This window comes from Rana temporaria, chromosome 1, assembly GCF_905171775.1.
Source record: "Rana temporaria chromosome 1, aRanTem1.1, whole genome shotgun sequence".
NCBI lineage: Eukaryota > Metazoa > Chordata > Amphibia > Anura > Ranidae > Rana > Rana temporaria.
Genome location: NC_053489.1, coordinates 350,111,691 through 350,121,667, shown reverse-complemented (window position 1 = coordinate 350,121,667; position 9,977 = coordinate 350,111,691).

Sequence of the window (9,977 nt, the reverse complement as noted above, 5' to 3'; positions counted from 1 at the left end):
AGCCAGTTTGCCCCCTCAAATACAGCCAGTTTCCCTATCAAATGCAGCCAGTTTGCCCCCTCAAATACAGCCAGTTTCCCCATCAAATGCAGCCAGTTTACCCCCTCAAATACAGCCAGTTTGCTCCCTCAAATACAGCCATTTTCCCCATCAAATACAGCCAATTTTCCCATCAAATGCAGCCAGTTTGCCCCCCGAACCCCAAACCCCCCCCCCCCCCCCCGCGCCTGGCACTTACCTTTTTCGGGTTAGCGACGTCCTCCTCCACGCTCCCTCGATTTCATCTCTGGTATGATTGAACTACAGTGCCTGTTGCTTCAGCCAGTCAGGTGACCGGTAACCAGACCCGGTGCACCTGATTGGCTGATAGTTGGGTCAGTGTTAGGGAAGTGATTCCCTAAAACAGTGTGCCCACTTTGGAAGCCTATTAGAGCCCACAAGCTCTAATCAGGAAGCCTATTAGAGCCCATGTCTCTAATCAGGCACTTCCAGAACACACCCACCACTGTAATTCAGATGGCCGGCGCTCAACAAGAGGCCGGACACCTGAATAGTGGGCGGCAGCGGCGACAATAGATAGATTCATGTAATGCATGAATCTATCTATTGGTGAGTGACGGGTGCAGGATAGAGGGGGCGGCACTCCTGCGCCCACTATGGACGCACCGCTACTGCTTTCTGCACAGGCCAGTTTTCAGCTTTCAGTGCTGCCACGCTTTGAATGACAATTACTCAGACATGCAACACTGAACCCATATGACATTTGTAGAATTTATTTTTTTACACAGATGTAGCTTTCTTTTGGCGGTATTTAATCACCACTGGGGTTTTTATTTTTTGCTAAATAAATGGGGATTTATTTTTTTATTAGTTTCTGTTATAACATTTTGTAAATAAGTTTTCTTTTTTTTTCTTTTTCACTGATGTGTGCTGATGGGGCTGCATTTATGGGCATTGATGAGGTTGCACTGACGAGGCTGCACTGATGGGCACTCATGAGGCTGCACTAATGGGCACTGATAGGCAGCACTGATGAACACTGATAAGCTGCACTGACAAGTTCTGATTAGCTGTGCTAATGGGCACTGGTGGCACTGATTATCAGTGTAAATAATGTACTTACTGTGCCCTTCACAGATCGGCATTCCCAGAGCAGTACATTTTCACTATTTTCCCTAACATTTTAACAAAAAAATTACAATTATTCCAAAAACTCACTATACCACTTACTAAATACCGTATATACTCAAGTATAAGCCGAGTTTTTCAGCACATTTTTTGTGCTGAAAATGCCCACCTCGGCTTATACTCGAGTCACCTTTTTGTGCCTGATCTCCCGGATTTTGGGAACCCGGTACCGGCCGGCCGTAGGTCCCCTGGACCCTGTGGCACACATGTAGTCCCACTCTTCTTCTACAAGTGTGCAAAGTTTGTTTTCCAGGGGACCTACGGCCGGGGAACACCGATTTTTCAAACACGGGCACCCCTTCCATAGACTCCCATGTTAAGCGGTCATTTCTCCGGTGACTTTTGGGACCCGGTACCGGAACGTGGCACACATGTAGCCCCATTTCTCCTCTACTAGTGTGCAAAGTTTGTTTTCTGGAGGTTCAACGGCTGGGGAGCACCGATTTTTCAAAGCCGGGCACCCCTTCCATAGACTCCCATGTTAAACATTAGTCTAGTCATGGGCACAGTGAGGCATGCACATGGACACAGTGAGGCACAGTGAGGCATGCAGAGGGACACCCTAGGCTTATACTTGAGTCAATATGTTTTCCGAGTTATTTGTGGTAAAATTAGGTGCCTCAGCTTATATTCGGGTCGCCTTATACTCGAGTATATACGGTACCTATATATACCTACTATCATATATTAGGATGTCTACTTTCCAAAAAGGGGTAATTTGGGGACTAATGTAGTGTCCTAGCATTTTAGGGCCTCAAGAAATAAGATAGGCAGTCAGCACATCAGGATTGATCAATTTTCAAACATACAGTATCTCACAAAAGTGAGTACACCCCTCAAATTTTTGTAAATATTATATCTTATCTTTTAATGTGACAACACTGAAGAAAACACCCTTTGCTACAATGTGAAGTAGTGAGTGTACAGCTTGTATAACAGTGTACATTTACTGTCCCCTCAAAATAACTTGACACACAGCCATTAATGTCTAAACCACTGGCAACAAAAGTGAGTACACCCCTAAGTGATATTGTCCAAATTGGGCCCAAAGTGTCAATATTTTGTGTGGCCACCATTATTTTCCAGCACTGCCTTAACCCTCTTGGGCATGGAGTTCACCAGAGCTTCACAGGTTGCCACTGGAGTCCTCTTTCACTCCTCCATGATGACATCACGGAGCTGGTGGATATTAGAGACCTTTCGCTCATCCACCTTCCATTTGAAGATGCCCAACAGAGGCTCAATAGGGTTTAGGGGACAGGTAAGCTAGTCAGAGTTGATGGGAAGAAGGATGGGGCCAAATACAGGGAAATCGTAGAAGAAAACCTGTTGTGCCGCGTACACACGGTCGGAAATTCTGTCAAGAAAACCGTGGATTTATTTCCGACAGAATTTTGGCTCAAACTTGTGTTGCATACACACGGTCACACAAAATTCTGACCGTCAAGAACGCGGTGACGTACAACACTACAATGAGCCAAGAAAAATGAAGTTCAATGATTCAGAACATGCGTCGAATTGATCCCGAGCATGCAGGTTTTTTTGCGTGTCGGAATTGCATATAGACGACTGGAATTTCCGACAAGAACTTTTCTTGTCGGAAAAATTGAGAACCAGCTTTTAAATTTTTGCTGTCATAAATTCAGACAGAAAAAGTTCGATGGAACTTACACACAGTCGGAATTTCCGACCAAAAGCTCACATCGAACTTTTCTTGTCGGAATTTCCGATCATGTGTACGCGGCATTAGAGTCTGCAAAAGACTTGAGACTGGGGTGGCGGTTCACCTTCCAGAATGACAACGACCCTAAACATACAGCCAGAGCTACAATGGAATGGTTTAGATCAGGGGTCTCCAAACTGCGGCCCGAGGGCCGGATGCGGCCCTTTGCTTGTCTTTATCCGGCCCCTGGGGCACTATCCCTCCCACTGATACGAGACACTATTCTGCCATCTGACACCGACAATGGAGCACCATTTCTCCCACTGACACAACTAATAGAGCACTATTCCTCCCTATGATACCAGCAATGGGGCACTATTCCTCCCCCTAATACCAGCTGTTTACTAACAATTATGCCAGGAAAATTTACACTCCCGTTGGCCAAAGTCCGGCCCTCCAAGAGTCTGAGGGACAATAAACCGGCCCTTTGTTTAGAATGTTTGGAGACCCCTGGTTTAGATCAAAGAATATTCATGTGTTAGAATGGTCCAGTCACAGTCCAGACCTAAATTCAATTGAGAATTTGTGGCAAGACTTGAAAATTACTGTTCACAGATGCTCTCCATCCAATCTGACAGAGCTTGAGCTATTTTGCAAAGAAGAATGGGGAAAAATGTCACTCTGGGCACTCCCAAAAAGACTTGCAGCGGTAATTGCAAAGAAATGTGGTTCTACAAAGTTTGGACTCAGGGGACTGAATACAAATGCACGCCACACTTTTCACATATTTATTTGTAAAAAAATTATGTGGCAATTATGTGGCACTTTGCGTTGGTCTATCACAAAAATCCCGATAAAATACATTTACGCTTTTTTGATTGTAACATGACAAAATGTGAAAAATTTCAAGGGATATGAATACTTGTATATAGAAAAAATAAAATAAAAACCCCAGTAGTGATTAAATGACACCAATACCAAGGGGGTGGCAACATTCACTGAAACCCACTGACACCAATGCTGGGGGATTGTAATTTTAACACCACTGATGTGAATGGAAGGGAGGAGATTTTTTTTAACCCCACTGACACCATTGCTGAGGAGGACTTTTTTTAACTCTGTTTTAATGCCTCGAGAAAGCTTGCAGATAGATAGAGCTATCCTCTAATTGGGTGTTCCGAGGTTGCAACTAGGACTCGCTACTATACTTACCTTGGGTTTATGTGCTTTAGTCAACCTACCACTAATGCCCCTCTGGAATATGTTCTGTGCTGACGAGCTCTACCTCTTGGGCCTCTTGGGCCCCAACCCAAACCCCCCCCCCCCCCCCCAGTTTAAAAACCCCTCTAACTTTTTGGCCATCTTTACTCTTCTTATTCAACCACCTTTAGCCAACCATATAGACAATTGACAGTGGGCAAGTGATGATCAGTGCAGCCCCAACAGTGCCCAGCAGTGCTACATATCAGTGCCCAGAATCAATGCCAATCTGTGCCTAGAAGTGATGGCAATTTGTGCCCATTAGTGATTAAATACCTCCAAAATAAAGCTCTATTTGTGTGAAAAAATGTGTAAAAATTTAATTTGGGTGCAGTGTTTCAGGGCCGTGCAATTGCTTAAAATTGGCCTGGGCAGGAAAGGGGTAAAGTGCCTGATATTGGAGTGGTTAAGATAGGCTCAGTTAGAGTGTTAGCTCTTTGTCTATATTGTGTTTTTTTGTTTAAAGATGGTCCATTAAGTTTATCTACCATAACCCACTTTTCGCTACAGCGTATGGAGCACAGTGCAGGTTTTCTTCTTTCCATGTTGTCCCTCTTTCTGAACATCTGATGTTGGGAGGTGTAAGTCTGTGTTAGAATAAAAGAGAAGAAGAAACCTTACTAGCTGACAATGCTTTAGTGATACAATAAAGGAATACAAGCAGCTGGCTGATTATGAATGTAATGGGTGTCAATTATTATGCCCCGTACACACAATCGTTTTTCGGGATGAAAAAAAACAACGTTTTTAAAAACGTAATTTAAAATGATTGTGTGTAGACTTCACATCGTTTTTCTGCTTCTGAAAAACGACAAAAAAAAATTCGAACATGCTGCATTTTTTCACGTCGTTTTTTAAAATGTTGTTTTTCGTGTTGTTAAAAATGATCGTGTGTGGGCAAAAACGACGTTTTAAACCCGCGCATGCCCAGAAGCAAGTTATGAGACGGGAGCGCTCGTTCTGGTAAAACTACCATTCATAATGGAGTAAGCACATTCATCACGCTGTAACAGACAAAAAAGCGTGAATTGTCTTTTAATAACAAGGAATCAGCTAAAAGCAGCCCAAAGGCGAATAGAACTTCCCCTTTAGAGTGCCGTCGTACGTGTTGTACGTCACCGCGCTTTGTTCATCATTTTTCAAAAACGATGGTGTGTGTCCAACATCGTTTTTAATGATGAAGTTGGAAAAACTTAGTTTTTTGGACATGCTGAAAAAAAAAGTTTTTTTTTATGCCGAAAAACGATTGTGTGTACGCGACATTACTACTGGAGCATTACTAAAGGAATAAATCAATTTTATCAGTAAAAAGAATAGGAAACCTCTTTAACTATTATCGTTCAGTATTTCCTAACTTACATAAATGAATTTTCAGTTACTAACTTGACAGGGTTGCTTTGGAAAGCCTTTTTCGTCATAAACCATAAGTGAAGGGCTAGGATAACATAAATAAAATATACATAAAGTGTACATTTTAACAAAAATGCACAAATCAATATGCATTACCATATGGACAAATCAAATCAAAAGTCCATATTAAATAAAAAATGAGAGAGAGAGAGTTCAAAATTGAAGAAAGCCAGTTTAGGGATAGCAGTCCTACAATTGTGGGGAAAGAGGGGCTAGGTGTAGATTTCCAAATGCCACCAACTTGTCTCCAACTGTAAAACCACACAACACCTCAGTACTCAGAAAAGGGGGGAGGGGGGCTTACTGGAAAATGTGTGACCCTCAATACAGCGTGATCAATCAGCGCTTGTGTGTTACTCCCCAATGGCCAACTTTACTTGGAACCACATGTTATATGGATAGCTAAGGATTCTAAGCACACATGCTCAGTACGAAAGTAATATCATGATAAAAAAAAAGAGACGATCTCCATAGCGTAACTCCATAAAAAAAAAAAAACATTTAATATAGTAAAAACAATTACATTAAAATGGTTGTAAACAGGCACTTTGTATAAAAATCCAACTCCTATTCCAGAAAGCAAGATGGCCGCGGTCAGATCCTGCATGCTTGCCAACTGACCCAGAACTTTATACCAAATGTGTTTCCGGTGTAATTGACATTTATCACTATATTCTCTGCATGGGATGTTGGTTTGCTGCACTTTAAATAGACTGTAAAAGTTGTAATTGGCTAAACAAATACATTAATTAGGACTAATACCTATCTGGCTATGTTTCCTTTGTGTGATTAATCTCCTTTTATATACAGTATTTCAAAATAAAATGTACAATAGCTTAACATTTATTTAAAATCGGGCGTGGTTCTGCAAGGGGCATATTGCCCCTTGCAGTACCACGCCCTATTTTAAATAAATGTATTGCCCCTCATTAAAATTCATTCTCCTTCAATGGCTTGCTGGACCCACAGCAAAATCATGCGTCCCTGAAAAGGTTTTTGAAATGTTGGCAAGTATGCATTTTACATCCTCATTTTTTTTCTTTTCATGTAGCACATTGCCGTCTTGGGATCACTTTACGTAACTGAAATCTCTTGCTTTAGGGTCATTTTACACGCAGTGCAGTGATCGTCAATTTTTTGTATGATGCAGTCAAAATTGTTTTCTGTGTATCCTTTCCAGAGCTGTGCTGCAGTGATGTCTGATATAATGCAGACATGCTGTATTGTATCGCATTGTTCCAAGTTGGATCACATGTCACTGTACAGCAGCGCAGCACACACCGCTGCTGTAGTGAAGTGATTGCAGTGTCACTGTTGTGTACTTCCAAAAAAGTTAGTACAGTTGAACCTCGGATTACGAGCATAGTCCGTTCCAGGAGTATGCTCGTAATGCAAAGTGCTCGCATATCAAAGCAAGTTTTCCCATTGAAGTCAATGGAAATAAAAATAATTTGTTCTGCGTTGACTTCAATGGTATTCAATACTGAATGCAGCCAGAGGTGGGGGGGGGCACCAGAGAGTGCCAAAAAGGGCAGAGGACACTTCGGCTCGTTTCCTGCGCCCCGTACCTCAGGCCAAATGAGGTACTGCAGGCCAATGTTTGGCTTTTCTTGGCTTCTGCGCCCCGTACCTCAGGCCAAATGAGGTACTGCAGGCCAACACTCGCAAACCGAGTCAGAATTTTAAAAAAAGTTGCTTGCAAATCAAAACGCTCTCAAACCAAGTTACTCTTAAACCGAGGTTCCACTGTACAAATTAAACAAAAAGAGAGAGCTGTTAGATGCACTGATACACGAACCACACTGCCCCCTACTGCCGACTCACTCTAGCCAAAACAAACAGCTGCTGGACACTAACCCACTGCACTTTAGCACACAGATGCTGTCCATTACAGTGTAAACGGACCCTTGGTCATACTTCTTGTGATATGTGTAAAATTTCTGAGAATGTGAAACCTATTTATAATGGAACACAGATTTGAGTTCTAATGTGTGAAAATCTCAGTTAACTTTGATTACCTGGTTTGTTACAGGTAATATCCGTGATTCTGTCTTGTGATATCGTATGCCATGCAATGGGTTAAAATAAAGTAGCCCTAAAGCAGTATTAAACCCTAAAACCAAAAATGTAATTACCAACCAGCTTACCAACCATTAGATGTGTGTGTTGAATTTGTTTTTCTTTTTTTTAGCTTTTTTTTCTCTCTGTTTTCACCTGCTGATCTGGCCAGTAACACACCTAAATAAATAAAAGCTGATTATTGTAGGTACCCTCTATCAGTGCGAAATGGTTTGTTCCATCCTTATAACTGCTATATCTACATCAGGATAGCTTGTTCTGTTGAAAAACAACAGACGTACGTGTTGGATCACCAGATGAATATAAAAGGAAAGAAAGCCAAAAACGAATGCAGCCATCACATTTAAGAATCGGTAAGCTGCAATACAATAAATGTTTGCTTTTAGGCTTAATCTAGCTTTAATACATAGCAATGGTCTTTCAAAGCTCCTCTCCCCAGTGAATTTAATAAGCCAGTAAAATCCTTTATTTTTTTTTATGTAATCTCTATTTATGACAAGAAAAGAAAGACAAAACATGCGGATACACATAACAACCAATGTTTTAAACCTTCTATAAGGAAGGATTCAGATACAGAAAAAAAAATTCAAACAGTAATCAGTCATGAACGTCCTTCCATTGCTATACTAACTGTCCCCAGAGGGGGGGTGTGCAACTCCCCTAGTATAGGGGCCACCTATGCTTGTGGCAGTGTGGGTAGGCAAGTACTTATTGTTTCCCAAAACAGGTAATTATTCAAGCTATCTGGATTCACGAAAAAGCCCACTCCCGCACGTCTCTGGCCGTAATCCAGCCTGAGAACAAGCAAGAGACGGGCAACACACCAGTATGCGGCCTGTCTCCCCTACGTCAAGGAGAGGGGGCAGCCCACACCATAGATAATGAATCCAGTCCCAGTACTGTGCCTAATATCCACTAGGAAACATGGTCCAAGCAACCTTATGTGAATCCAAAACATAACACGAAAAAAACAGAAAACTAAAAAAGTAAAGAGAGTAGTGGGGTTAAGAGGAAAAAGGGAAGGGGAAACTCTCTCCCCACGGCACGCAACATGCTCCTACTTAAAGGATATCTGTGATTGCTCCCAACCGACGATCTGCCGCTTAACTAGGACAAAGGCGGGCCTGTCAGCACCAAGGTCTCCTAGGGGTTTGAACTGTGTTGACACACGCATCCCCATAGGGAGGATTCAGCAAGCTCTAACAAGGCAATATCTAGACTGGAGGAGATAAACCCCACACTGGATGTGTGTTGTAGCCCGGGTGCCCAGATAGTGTCAAACCGCTCCCTAGTGCCCCTGCAGGTAGCCACCCAATCTTCCGTCTCCCCAATGTCCTTCACCTTCCAAGTCCACTCCTCCCTATTGGATAAATGCGTCTGCTTAGTAAAATCCTTTTTAAAGGAGACATGCCGGTTAAAGTTCTTTCATTTTCGCACATACTCCATCCCTTGCACTTTGCAGTGTGCCTAGAATAAAAATGATAAAGTAGGGAATAAAAGCATCTTTGTTATTGGGGAATTGCAGCCAAAGGTTACAATGATAGATAGATAAAAGGATGGTACAGTAGCTACAGAAAATGCAGTTATTTACCAGGTATGCAGCTACTTTGTAGTTTTGGTTTACAAATACAATTTTTTACTTTCATGTGGGAGATGTGAAGGGAACAATAGATGGCTTTAACATTGAAATGCATGAAAATGAATTTTGCAAGCCCTGTATATCAGAATCAGCTATCTTAATTATTGGTAGTCATTTACTAGTAAAAAATTATTCTTTTTAAAGATATTATTCAGTTTTAATATATATAAAATATATAAATTACTAGGAGACTGCTTGGTGAAAGATTTATAACAATCAGAATAATGTGGGCATAATATGCCAATATTTTTGCTAGATAACCAGACTACAGTCACAAAGTATGTGGAGAGATATGGCACAGAAGTGTATGTGATCAAAACACTGGAGGGAGAAGGCTTGGGGGGTGCGGGTGAAGTGGTCAAGTGATTCCAAAACACTGTAGTGCAACACCTCTCAAGAGACTGCAGATTCTCTATGGCAAAGGTGCCCAACTAGTGGCCCCCGAAGCCCGCTGATGTGGCCCACGACCTCCTGCTGTAGGATGGCAGGTTGGCAAGCCCAGATGACGGGTTTCCAACCTGGCACTCCCAAAGCATCAGTGTTGTGAAAAGAGCAGGCGGTGGAGGAAGCAAATGGCTGCAGAGCAGAGCCACATAAGCCATTGCTTCCTGTATAGCACCAGCTCTTGTCAAAGGCGGAGTGATAACAACAGGCAAGTTTATTACTAAAATCACAGTGCTAACAAGCAGGAAAGGCACAGGTGCACTGTGCTGCACCTGCGGTGTGGGTAAACCACAG